Source organism: Oryctolagus cuniculus, chromosome 15 (assembly GCF_051225735.1).
Source record: "Oryctolagus cuniculus isolate XC-2025 breed Fujian yellow rabbit chromosome 15, ASM5122573v1, whole genome shotgun sequence".
NCBI lineage: Eukaryota > Metazoa > Chordata > Mammalia > Lagomorpha > Leporidae > Oryctolagus > Oryctolagus cuniculus.
In genome coordinates, this window is record NC_142881.1 from 9,541,963 (window position 1) to 9,554,889 (window position 12,927).

The 12,927-nt window shown below is 54.4% G+C and overlaps 1 long non-coding RNA gene across 2 annotated transcripts in view; it reads left to right on the forward strand.

The window, feature by feature from the left end:
* The first annotated feature begins 371 nt into the window (after window positions 1-371).
* LOC138845469 (uncharacterized) overlaps window positions 372-12,927 on the forward strand; it is a 52,261-nt gene continuing 39,705 nt past the window's right edge. For both annotated transcript variants that reach the window (XR_011382753.2, XR_016221493.1), the window contains exons 1-2: window positions 372-6,948; window positions 7,306-7,627. This is a non-coding gene — a long non-coding RNA (uncharacterized LOC138845469). The remainder of the gene's footprint in view (window positions 6,949-7,305; window positions 7,628-12,927) is intronic.

The window sequence follows — 12,927 nt, forward strand, 5'->3', positions numbered from 1 at the left end:
GAGAGCACTTTATTGAGACTGGGTGCTCAGTACCCTTCTTCCCGCTGGGCAGTAGCATTCTCATCCACTGGAGATTTGGACAGATGTTTCATGATGTCAACCAGATGTGGCATTTGCCATGGTTTGAACGTCCCCCCGTGACTCAGGTTGAAATTTAATCTTCATTGTAGAGTATTAAGGGGTGGGATCTTGTGACTGGGTCACGAGGGCAGGACCTTCGTGAGTGGATTGATCTGCTCATGGGTTAGCAGGTGAACGGCTTATCTCATGAGTAGGCCCTATTACAAAAGCCAATGCAGCTTGGTCTCTTGCCATGTGATGTCCTGGCTCATCCTGAGACTCTGCAGAGCCCTTCCAGGAGGAAGGCCCTTCCAGGAGGAAGGCCCTCCCCGGATGCAGCCTCTCTGTCTTGGAAGTCTCATCCTCTAAACCCATGACCTGAATAACCTTTATCTTTCTGAGTTACCCAGGCTTGGGTGTTTTGTTACAGCAACACAAAATGGACAAAAATAACATCCTATCTCTGTGGATGGTAATTGTGCAGGACAAATCATGATCTGATCTGGATCCCAGGACTTTATGATCAGTGAACCAGTAAGTTTCTCCTTTGAATATATCAATTCAGGTCCTTGTCTCGGGGACTGTCTGTCCTACCTGACTATGATGCAGGCCTGGGCATCACCCTTCAAGGTGATCAGGTAATGCGTAATGAGTAAGTTAGTCCATGGATAAATATAGAATGGGTCTGAGTCTAGTTTCAGCCTTTTCTTTCAGTGGTCATTTATCAGGATACGAGAGAAAAATGGAGGACAGAATGGTTTATTTCTGAATTATCAGTGAGCAGACACATAACTCAAAAGAATAAAAGGAAGACAGGCGAAGTGTCTGAATAATTCACCAACTGTATAATTAGCTTGAATGGTGCATTACCAGAAATTCCACTGCTCAGGATCCCTTTGTTCATCCAATAGCTACAATCTGTCTCATTCCATTACATCAACTTTGTAATGAGAAGGGAAGGAAGAAAAAAATCAGTCCTCATTTGGGAACGCTCTGCTGCACCCTGGACACGAGGTTGTGTGGCAAGGCCAGCAGGGGCACAACCTCTGAGGTCCCCCTGGGGCTACTGCTTACAAGATCCTGCACTTGGGTTAATGCCTTACTGTCACCGACTTGAAGTTCTTAGTAATTTTCATTGTTTAAAAAAATTTATTTTCATTTTATTTGAAAGGCAGGCAGAGAGAGAGCTTCCACCTGCTGGTTCACTCCCCAAATACCTACAACAGCCTGGGCTGGGCCGGGCCAAAGCCAGGAGCCCAGAACTCCATGCAGGTCTCCCACATGGGTGGCAGGAACCCGAGGACTTGAGCCATCATCTGCTGCCTCCCAGAATGCCCATCAGATGGAAGCTAGGGAGCCAGGACTGGAATCAGATTTTCCAACATGGGACACGCATATCCCTAGTGGTGTCTTAACTGCTGCGCTGAATGCCTACTCCAGTAATTTTTGAGCAGTGATTCCACCATTCACTTGGAAGGTCTGCATGTTTTCTCTCTGTTGACCCTCACATCTGCCCAAGGACCTTGTGGCATTCCCCTTCTCTCCAGAAAGAGGACACGGATGTGACACTGGCCCAAGGTGACACAGCCAAGCTAGGATTCGGGCTCAGCTGTGATGGGCTCAAGAGCCTCTGAGCTTGCCCCTGCCTCCTGCGCTCACACACAGGTAACAAGGAGAAGAACTGCACTCAGGAGGCCACATCCGGTGCTGGGGAGATAAGCAAAGAGAGCGTGAGACTGGGTGAATCTGAGGATTCTCAAGCACTGGATGCATTTTCCTTGGGCTGGAAACTGCTCAAGGTCTTCCCATCCATTCGTCTGGATGTTGTGTTGAGGGCCTGCTATTGAACAAGCACTCACATGCATCAACTCCTCCAACAGGTACTCATGGCACCTCGGCTCTGTCCCAAGCCCTGCTCGAGGCCGTGAGAAGGGGGCAATGAATAAGATAGGCAAGATGTCAGCTTTCCTAGAAATCAGGGTCCTGTGTGTGTGTCAGGGTTGGTGGAGAACAGAGTGAGTTGGCCACAAACGGGACAGTTTAGGGTGTGATCAGTAAAATGAACGTAATACACGGGGTGTTTAACCAAGACAAAGTGAGTAGGGACCCCCTAACAAGGAGAGGATGTCGAAGCTGAGATCTGAAGAATTCAGCCATGCGGGAAACCGGATTTTACACATCTTTCTGGGAGAGGCAGGGGCTGGTCTCTGGGACTTTGGGGCTGTGAGGAATTCAGCGTGCTGTGTTCGTCCATGCCTGGCTCTCAGAGGCAGCCGCTGTTACCCTCATTTGCAGATGAGGAAACGGACACATGGAGAGGTCAAGGAATTTGCCAGCATCGCAGCAGGAGACTGAGAATTAAATTCTGCTGCAGAGCACCACGGTGTCGTCGGTCCTTCCACTCCAGCCTCCCTGGGGCAACAGTCCCATGAAGGAATCTGTTTTAGATGGCGACAGCTCTGGACGGGACACAGGAATCTGAGTAGAGACATCTCTGGCCACACAAACATTTATTACAAATTTGCAACACATTTTCCAGTCTTCTTTTTCTACTTTTTTTTTCTGCAGTGAAATTTGTATTTTAGGGGACCTGGAGATCCTAGTAGAAGTTGTAGTTTGAATTGGGCTGGAATGGGTGTGAGCTAAAGCGTATGTCCAGTGGACAAACATCCCACGTCCCCTGAGTTCAGCTGCTCCTTATTTTGAAGCTGGGAGTTGGAGTGTCCTGGGAGATGAGGATCTCAGCCCCCAAAGGTTGGCCAAGGTCCGTCTGGAAGCAGATGCAGCCAGCAGCACTGATGAGGGGGGTGGGCGCACGGCCACCACGGCTTTGCGCCAGATCCTCAGTGAGCCCTGCCCAGGAAGCTGGAGGAGGCTGCTGGCAGGTGTGACCCTGCCCATGTTTAAGCGAGAGGAAAAGCCACTGCCACAACTCCATCCTGCTCTGCGCCTTGGAGAAGAAATCTTCGCATTCACTGCTTGGCCTGAAAAGACCAGCTGGGTTTTTAAATGGGTAAAACAATAATTATGGGTATTTACGTCTAAGACGCATTCCCTAAGGTGGCAAATATTAGCAGTCACCACAGAAGATAAGGAGATGATCTAGAACTCCATTGTGACCCTGGGATGTAGCTAAGTGCATGAAAATTTGCATTTCTGCTTGTTTCAAACCACAAATTTCATTGCATTATAGGTGTTACGTTTAATTATTGGGTCAGACCACTGCTTTATTGCTTTTGGTTGTAAGATTTATTAAATAAAGCATGATTAAGATGTGATTTTTAAAGTTAGCTATAAAGACTCATATGTCATAAAGTTAGAATGGATTTCAGTATCTAAAAATAGCCATTTTAGATAGTTTCAGCAAAGTCATCATATTTGGTATTTTAAATTGCAATGCTGGGCTAATGACCATATCCCAAAGCTGCCACTCACCACTTTTGGTGTAGCCAAAGTACAGGAAGGAGCTCTAGAAGTGGGTAAGAGGATGTCTGGCAGGAAGCAGTCCATCTGTCCGTAGATGAGCATTAATTAAAAATAGCAAACATACCTGCAAATACGTGGTCCAGTTTACATTTCCTGCAGACTCGGAGGGCTTTGTGTCCACCCAGATTTCCAGTTGGATGATCTGTTATGAACCCATGGCCTCTTTTTAGGACAGTGCATTGCTTGAGGGTGTATTTAGACTTTCTCGATGTTTCCTACCCTTCTGGAGGAGGGGGCGTGACGTCAAGAACGTACTTTACTGACGTGTTTGATCATCTCCCACCTGCCAACTCCACTGCTGTCTTCATCATTGTTACTGTCAGGTTTGCCTTGCATGGCAGGGGCTCGTCATGGTGGCAGGGAGAGTTGGCAGAACTCCCACCTCAGTTCTCTGTGCCCAGCTGGGGTCTGACTCTGGCCAGGTTAGAAGTGATGCCTCCAGGGGCAGCCGGCGGGTTCCTTTCCCTCTCTCCTTCCTCTTGTAGCCTGAACACTTTATTTGCTGTGTCCCAAGTCCCAAGATGCGAGCCAGTTCTGCGGATGGTGTCACGGTGATGTCCTGGCAAACCAGCACTACCTCCTGAACCGAGTTTGCAGTAATTGCACTTGGTTAGAATTACACACCAGACTTAGCACGTGGGCAAGAGACCTGTGTCGGTTCAGGCTTGTGCAGCATCTAGTTGCTAATTTTCACACACGAGATGAGGCTCACTCCCTCCCAATACCCACGCACGTGCAATACCGTATCCCACATCAAGGGGCAGCTGACAGCACCAGGGCATCCTTGGGCACACAGGGTCACAGTAGAGCTCCCAAACCGGGCCCCTGGCAGAAACAGCAAAGTTCTGCTGAGCTTTCAGGAAGCAAATTGGCAACAATAACAAATTGGGTCAAAAATAAATTTTCCTGCACGTCTCTGCAAGTTGCTTTCTTTCCTTTCGTGGGGAAACGGGAGAATTTGCAATAAAAAATGAGGGCTCTTCGTTTCAGCAGCGTTTAAACACACACCTGCTCTGTAATTGTTCAGGCCGTGAAAACACCATGCTCAGCAACCCCAGTCCCAACTCTGAAATTCCCACGGGCTTTGTGCCTTTGTGGAGTGGCCCAGTTCCTTCCCTTTGGAGGATCACAGCGGGAGCCTGAATGACGCCCAAGGTGATTCTTTCCCACGAGCTCTGCTGTGGTTGCAAGAGCCCGGATTTAGCCGCGTGGCACGGGATAAAGGCCATTTGTCGGCACCCACATGTTGATAGCACCCACCGCTTTCTGCTCCGGAGACATCCGTTTTCATGAATTTAATCGTGCCCTTCTGCTTTGCAAGCTAAAGCCCAGGCGGGGACATGATGGGAGGAGAGGGCAGAGGGTGGTTTCCTTGTTTCTGGGTCAGTGGACGATGCCTTCCCTTTGCCATGCCTGGCAGGCAGCTTTGGTGGAGGCTGGGTGAGCGCTGACGTATCTGGTAACTTGAGGAAGAGATGGCGCAATCAGCTATCTGCCCCACTACTGCCCAGCGAGCTGTGTGCCCAGAGTGGCCATCTTGAATTGATTGCTCCCAGCGCCGCAGTCGGCAGCAAGCTCCGTGCCAGTCCAGCGTGCCAGCAGATGGCTCCAAATGAGGTCATTGTTTTGACAGTTTCACAAAAGAACCCCAAACAGCCTGGACAAAGCCTCACACGTGTTGGATGGCCCCAAACAGTCGTGCGATGAGAAATGAGCTTGGAACCAAAGCTTTGGGAAATGTGAAACCCCGGGGAGGGTGTCTCTGTCTCAGCCCCCCCGTGGAAGCCCCGAGCAAGGCTGCAGAAGGTCAGCCCCGTGTGGCCCCAGTCCCAGCGTGTCCTCCGGCCTGGGTGTCGGGCCTGCCTGGGTGGCACAGATGATCTGATTAGGGGAAGACAATGATTTCCAGGCTCGGGGATTGCACGCCTCTTGGCGGTCTGGATGCTGATGCTGGAGACACACAGCTGGACTGCCCGCTGGGACCCCTTATCACCACGTGGGGACATCCGCCAGGCACCGCTCTCCCTCTGAGCTCTCTGGGAGGATGAGTGCTGCGTTTTCACTTCCAGAGCGCGTGCCCCCACGGAAGAGGCCCTTGATGGTTATACTTAAGCCGTCAGTGCTGGCCAGCCTCCCTGATGAGCCCCTCGGGGTCATGCCTGAACCAGGGATGTTTCTCAGATCCGTGAGCCTACTGGACTTGGGGCCAGATGTGGTCACCTCGTCTTCCTCCAGCTTAATGTGGTAGAAAGACATGGTGCCAGGGGCCAGTGATACGGGGCAGCAGTTAAGCTGCCGCTTGTGAGGCTGCCATCCCCTATCACAGCAGCGGTTCGAGTCCCAGGCACTCCACCTCCGATCCAGCCCTTGCACCTGAGACTGTAGTGGAAGACCCAGATGGAGTTCCAGACTCCTGGCTTTTGCTGGCCCAGCCCCAGCCGTTGCAGCAATTTGGAGAGTGAATGAATAGATGGAAGAGAACTCTCTTTCTCTCTTTTGCCCACCGTCTCTATAACTCTGCCTTTCACATCAATCAATCAATCAATCTTAAAAATGAGAAGAAGAGGCATGGGGTTGAAGCACGTTTCCTGCCCTCACGTTCTAATTCCAGAAACTCGTGGAGGCAGAAAACCAGACCGAGTCCCAGGTTTCCTAGGGTTGCAGTGACAAATCCTCGCAAAGGGAACAGCTGAACACCACGGAAAGTGAGTCTCTGAGACCAAGGTGTAGGCAGAACCGGTTCGGGCCTGCGGCCTCCGGGGACAGTGGCTTTACCCTGGTCGCTGCCGGCTCCCTCCTGGCTGTGGCCGGCTGCTCACGGGCCTTGGCTTCCCGCGCTTACCGTAGCCTCGTTCCGACCTCTGCGTCCCCCTGCCCACGGCGTCTCCCCTGTGTCTCTGTGTCCCACGTCATGTGGTCTCGGAAGAACACAAGGAAGGAATGGAGCCCACCCCGCCCTGCGGACATCTTAGCTGACGATATCTGCAGCCTCCCCTGGTTCCAAAGAAGGTCGCGGGCACAGCTGCCAGGGGTAAGCACAGCAGGGACTTTAACCTCTTCTGGGGAGCTCGGCACGAACCACTCCGGCCGGCCATCGCCCGCCATCCGGGTACTTCGGGCAGAGCCGGAAGTCTGCGGGCCGGCCATCGCCCGCCATCCGGGTACCTCGGGCAGAGCCGGAAGTCCGCGGGCCGGCCATCGCCCGCCATCCGGGTACCTCGGGCAGAGCCGGAAGTCCGCGGGCCGGCCATCGCCCGCCATCCGGGTACCTCGGGCAGAGCCGGAAGTCCGCGGGCCGAGCTTCCTCTTCCGGGGAGGACACTGACCACCAGGGTCCGGTCGCGCTCTCTGGTCGGAGGACCCCGTTCCTCGGGGCAGTCGTAGCTGAGATAACAGCCAGAGGTGGGACTCGGTTTTGAGGTCAGATTTCCCGTGCTTTCCAGATGGGGCCGGGTTGCGGAAGTGAGCCTGCAACTGAACATCGCTAAGACACAGGGACGGTTTACTTGTAAGCCGGCGCACGACTGTTTTTCGTCGGCCTGCGGGGAACCGCGGGCTCAGAGAAGGGCTCCGAGGCTGTGCAGAGAGGCGAGCGGGAACCACGCAGGCGCCGGGCCCGCGACCTGGCCTGGGAGGCAGCTAGGGGCTGAGGGCCGTGGGCGGGCCCTGCCTGAGGCCCCGGGTGCTCTCAGTCCTTGTTTGCCTCTCTGCTCGGTGCAGGGGTGTCCACCGCCTCGTTTTTCTTACTCCTTTTCACAGCCTCGCGATGCTGGAGCCCCACCGGAAATCTCGCCCGGGGATGGCTTGTCACGCAGTCGGCGTTCGGCCACGCCCCTGCCTTTATTCTAGGAACTTCTACCGACGGTGCAGTGAGCCAGGCCCTGTGTGTCAGGTGCCACCGACATGAAAACGAGGATGACACCGGCCCCTCCCTCCGTGCAAGGAACCCGTGTCCAAAGGAGTGCAGCCTGCGGAGGGCAGGGATGGGGGCCTGCCCAGCCCGGGGGCCCCAGGAGGACTTCCCGGCGGAGATGACGATGGCGTGAAGGGAAGAAGGAGCAGCTGTCAACTGATTGGACGGGTGAGGTGTCCCCTGCGGAGGGGAGAGTGAGCAGGAGCAGACAGGAAGCGCGCTGTGGGGTGTGCGGCTGGGTGGGGTCGGGGTGACTCCTGCGCTAGTGATGGCGGTTGGTGGAGGCAGGGATGGAGTTGCAAACACGCCTTCTCCCACCGCGTGTGCCCCCTAGATGTTAAACTCGGTGGTCTGGAGAGCGGGGCTACACCCAGCTGGGTGATTTTTCTCACTCTCCCTGTAGCTTGTGTACAGCAGGAAAGGTTCAGATCCTTGTTCGCAGGCTTTCGTGGTGTGCAGATGCTGGAGGAATGGTGCTGGTTTGTCATCTGACATCACTGCGAGAGAGATCAGGGACAGTGGCAGGTGTGACGCCTTTACAGGTGGGGGGAGGGGCTTTGTGCCAGCGGCCAGGCCGGCAGACCACACGTGGCTTCCCCTGTGTGTGGCTGTGGTGCGGGGAGGTTCCGGCACAGGGACTCTGCTAGGTAGGCTAAGCCTTGCTCATCCCCTTACCTGGGTTTTGACCATCACGTTGGCCTAGGGAGAAGCGGAAGCTTCTAACCCTCCCCAAGTTGCACTGCGGAGGTTTGATCTGGTCTTGCCCTGTCTGGTCGGGCATCCCCTCCCTTGCAGAAACCTTGGCTACGCCCCCAGGCCCTGTGGGACTCCCCTCCTCCCCCCACACACACTTCCTCCAGGATTCCCTCCAGAATCCTCGGAGCACAAAGGAATGGGCATGCCCCGTGTTTGGAATTCGCTGTGGTTTGTTTGCAGTAATAATCACAACCCTTGGCCATGGCAGGGCTGCTGAGAGCTCGGGCCCAGAGGTGACTGCAGTGAGTGTGTGCACCCCCCCACCAGTGTCCACCTGTGATGGACGTGAACGTGAACCCTGAGCTCTCCCAGGCAGTGAGTGTAACTGTTGATGGCTGTGGCAGCTTGCTGTGAACCTAGCGCCATGTGCAGGCGGCTGCTTCCAGCCCGTGACTGAGTTTGGTGGGGATACTGAGACTGAGGAATGTAGGACCCCAGGGTGGGACCCCACGGTGGCCCTGACTTCCTGATACCTGGAACTGTGCAGCAGGTTAAGATCCCTGGACCCCGCCTGCCTTCCTGCCCTGACCCTCCACCGACAGACCGGGCGTGATCATTTCACTGGCTTGCCCAGCCTCCGCCTCTTTCCCCACCCCAGGAGCTTTCTAGAACAGCTACTCCTCTCTCTGTGTCCACTTCTCAAGTACCCAAACAGACAACTCCCCACCTAACAAACCGGCAAGGAGGGATTGTTCTGCCTGTTTCCTGGGGCTCGTGCCTCGTGGAGAGCGGTCCCCCTGCTCAGCTGTTCTTCCTCCAGACTCGGGGTCTCGCAGCGTCTTTGTTGCCTTTGCCTATCCAGTTTCTGGAGCAGTGGTTGCTGAATAATTACTCCCCCCAAAGGGATGCATCCACATGTGCATCACTGGGTTCGTTGGGACCCCAGTGCCCCAGGAAGCCTGCTTTGTCCTTCCCGCCCCCAGCGACTTGCCCACCTCTGGCCTCCTGTCGCTGTGCGGTCCGTGTGATGGTAGAGCCGGGCGGGCAGCGGCGTTCCCTGCTGCATGCAGCCTGTGTGTTGTCGTCCTAGGATGAGCGAAGTCTGTCCAGATCTGACTGGCAGGGCTGGTGGCCGTGCTCTCCCCACACACTCTGCACAGCTGGAGACCCCCAGCTGCCATGTGACAAGGACTCTGTGCTCGGTTTCCCAGCACTGCTGTCTGCCCCCAGATCTGTACTCAGACACCAGATGAACACTGTATCTTGTAAAATTTGCTGGGGGCTGGCTAAAGGAAAAGGCGTTCGAAGGGCCTCTGTGGGGTCCAGTGATGAGCAGAGAGGTGGAGACACCTGCGCCCAGAATCAGGCTGCCGTGGGACAGGGGCCAGCTCTGCCTTGCTCACAGGCGTGTCCCTGGGTGACCAGCATAGCGCCCAGCCAAGAGTCAACAATCATTATGAATCCATCTTCATATGCTAAGTAAGTTGTTCATTAATCTTTATCTGTGGAGGATGTGAGTGATTGCCAGAGCTCAGGAGGTCTTGAAGAACCTGTGCTATGTGGGTAGGCACCCCCCTTGGCCTCCAGGACTGAGCCGAATGCCCCTGCACCATGGCGCCACTCTTGGTGACTTTGGTCACTTTTTCCCAGGCCACTCACCTGTGTCTCCATGAATGGTTCAGACGGGAGCACTGACCCACGTAGTTAAAAATCATTAACCTCCTGATCTTATTTAGAGGAAGCATTGGAGTAGAGTTTTGCTAAAAACTCATCAGGAAGACAAATTTTTTAAAATTATCATCTATTTAACTAAAAGGCAGAGTTCCAGAGAGAGATCTCCCATCTGTTGGTTCACTCTCCAACTGGCTGCAGTGGCCAGGGCTGAACCAGGCTGGAGCCAGGAGCTTCTTCCAGGTCTCTCACATGGGTACAAGGACTTGGGCCATCTTCTGCCGCTTTTCCAGGCACATCTGCAGGGAGCTGGAACAGAAATGGAGCAGCCAATAAATGAACCACATGGAATGCCAGCATTGTAGGCAGCGGGTTTACGTGCTACATCAGATTCCCAGACCCCAAGATATGTTTTATTTTATTTTTTTATTTATTTATTTTTTTGACAGGCAGAGTGGACAGTGAGAGAGAGAGACAGAGAGGAAGGTCTTCTTTTCCATTGGTTTACCCCCTCAATGGCCGGCGCGGCTGGCGCACTGTGGCCGGCACACTGCACTGATCCGAAGGCAGGAGCCAGGTGCTTCTCCTGGTCTCGCATGCGGGTGCAGGGCCCAAGCACTTGGGCCATCCTCCACTGCACTCCTGGGCCACAGCAGAGAGCTGGCCTGGAAGGGGGGCAACTGGGACAGAATCCGGCGCCCCAACCGGGACTAGAACCCAGTGTGCCGGTGCCGCCTATTGAGCCGCGGCGCCGGCCCCCAAGATATGTTTTAGAGAGAGGAGTGCCTTCATATGAAATGGCACTGGTGGAAGTCATGGAAGAGTGTGAAGTGCCTCCCATGGCAGCCACGTGGTGCCACTCCTGCTGCTGGGTAAGAACGGTTGCAGCTGCTTCATCAGTCATACGACCATCATCCCCGCTTCACAGATAGAGAAAACTGAGGGCAGAAACCCCTAGAAAGGGTCAATACAAGCATATTAGCCCATCCCTTTCCGGCTGCAAAGTTCAAACAACTCTCAACATACTCTACAGAAGCTATGAGTCTTTATGGAATTCAAGGATGGTGGGGCTGCCACCTAGCTGATTTCTTTAGGATTTTCTGCTGCTACATGAAGTCCTTCCCAGGCTGCAGCATTGAATATAGAGGCTGGGAACATCGTGGTCCATGCTTTTGTTGACAGAAGAGCCCTGCTTCATGTTTTTTCTTTTATTCAAGTTCCCTGGCCACTCAAGCCTGGGCTGTAGTTTTACAGTGACAGTCAACATAGACATTTAATATGCCCTTGGTCACTGAGTATTTCCACTCACACTCGGAGTCCTATAGGCTCTCTTTGCTCCTGGAAGGGATGGTTTTAGTTAAACACATTCTGCTCAAGAGACCAGCACACAGTAGGAGGTGTTGCCTTCTCCCATCTGTGAGTGCAGGTGGGGAATCCCACCGCTGCAGGTGCTTGGGGAGGACCCCACCCTTCCTGACCACAAGTGCACCGAGGTCATCTGCAGCTTAAAGAGCCAGCTTTCTAAGTGAAGTCATCCACTGACACGCCTCCCAGCTCAGTGGTATAGGCTGGAAAGTTGAGACAGACGTGAAGCTCTTCCACAGAGCTTTGGGTGTAGCGGGGGCAGCCACACCCACTAGCCGGGTCTCCGTCAGTTTAGGCTGGTCGAGGAAACGCAACCAGTCTAGGTGTGTGGGGGGTGGAGGGCTTCAGTCTGAGGGCAGGGCTTGTTGAGTGTTCTAAGAGCTGGGGTTGCCCTTCAGAAATGAGGGGAGCTAAAGCCAGAAGACTGGGGAGGCAGATGCTGAGGACCCCACGTTTCTCTAAAGCTGTCGTCCTCCCGTGGGAGGACAGGCAGAGTGGACAGTGAGAGAGGACAGTCTGCAGTGGCGGAATGGGTGCTCCCTAAGCTCTGGCTGAGGAGCCAGCGTGGAGTCAGCGAGTGCTCACGTGTCCACTGAAGTCACCTCCAGAGGAGGCCTCCACTGCAAGTCCACACTGCAGGTCTCATCGGCAAGGGCAAGGGATTCTGGGAAGTGTAGCTTCCCAAGCCTTAGATGGGTAGAGGCTGCTGCCACGGTGACAAGAGACCATTCAGCAGGAGGCCTTCAAGTTGGCCTCTTACTCCTCCACTGGCAAACCTGACTCCCAGACAGCAGGTCTGAGAGCACCTTCCTGCTCCTGCCTTTCCGCCTCCGGCCCATGGTCTCCTGGGAGCCCTCGTTGCCTTCCTTTCTTCCTGATCCTGCCCCTGGGGGGGGAGCCGTGCTGCCCTTGGTCTTGGCTGAGCTCTCAGCTGTGGGCTGATTTGCTCGGGGCTGCCATCAGGTTGCAGTTCGAGGGACCATGCGTGTCTTCGGGGTGGGTGGGTGGTGCGTCACAGCACGCCGAGTGTTCCTCAGGAAGGCCAGTTCCCTTCTTGCCTGTGGCAGGTACTTGGTGTTTCCATCCATCCCGGATCCACTCGCCCCTCTCCAGGGTGTGGCAGCTCCATTCTCCTTGGATACCTTGCCGCTCCTATTTCCTATCCGTGTGTCGTGAGCTTGGCTGGGTTGACCACTAATTTGTTCCTGTCCTGCCCACCCTTCCCTCTGCTTCAGGGGTGGTCACGTGACCTGGGCTTGTTTCCAGGCTCTCTGGTCACCGTGAAGAGCACAGGCTCAGATGGGTCCACATGGAGACTGTGGGCGCTGTGGGAAAGAGGAGCTCTTGCTTGCTGGGGTGACCAAGGTGGGGGACGTAGGCCTGGAGACAGCAGAGGCCTCTTCGTCTCTAAGAATAGAGAACTTGGCCAAAATGAAGTTGGGGCTGGAAGGAAAGTTCTGATAATATCTGATAACATGTGGGGCCACAGTAGAGTCTGTGGCATCTAAGGCTTCCAGACATCCGTGCCCCGGGTTCAACCCTCATTCTCGGCGCTCAGTCCCGTAGATTCTGGAACCAAGAGAATGATGTTCTGAGAAAGTCAAAGAGGGGACTTAAGATTCAGAGCAATGTTGCTAAAGGCTGTGTCAGGACAAGGGCAGGAGCAGGTCTAGAAGCTGATCAGGACCCCAAGTCCGAGCGCCACGGATCTCCCATGCCCTTGAACCTTTCAGTAT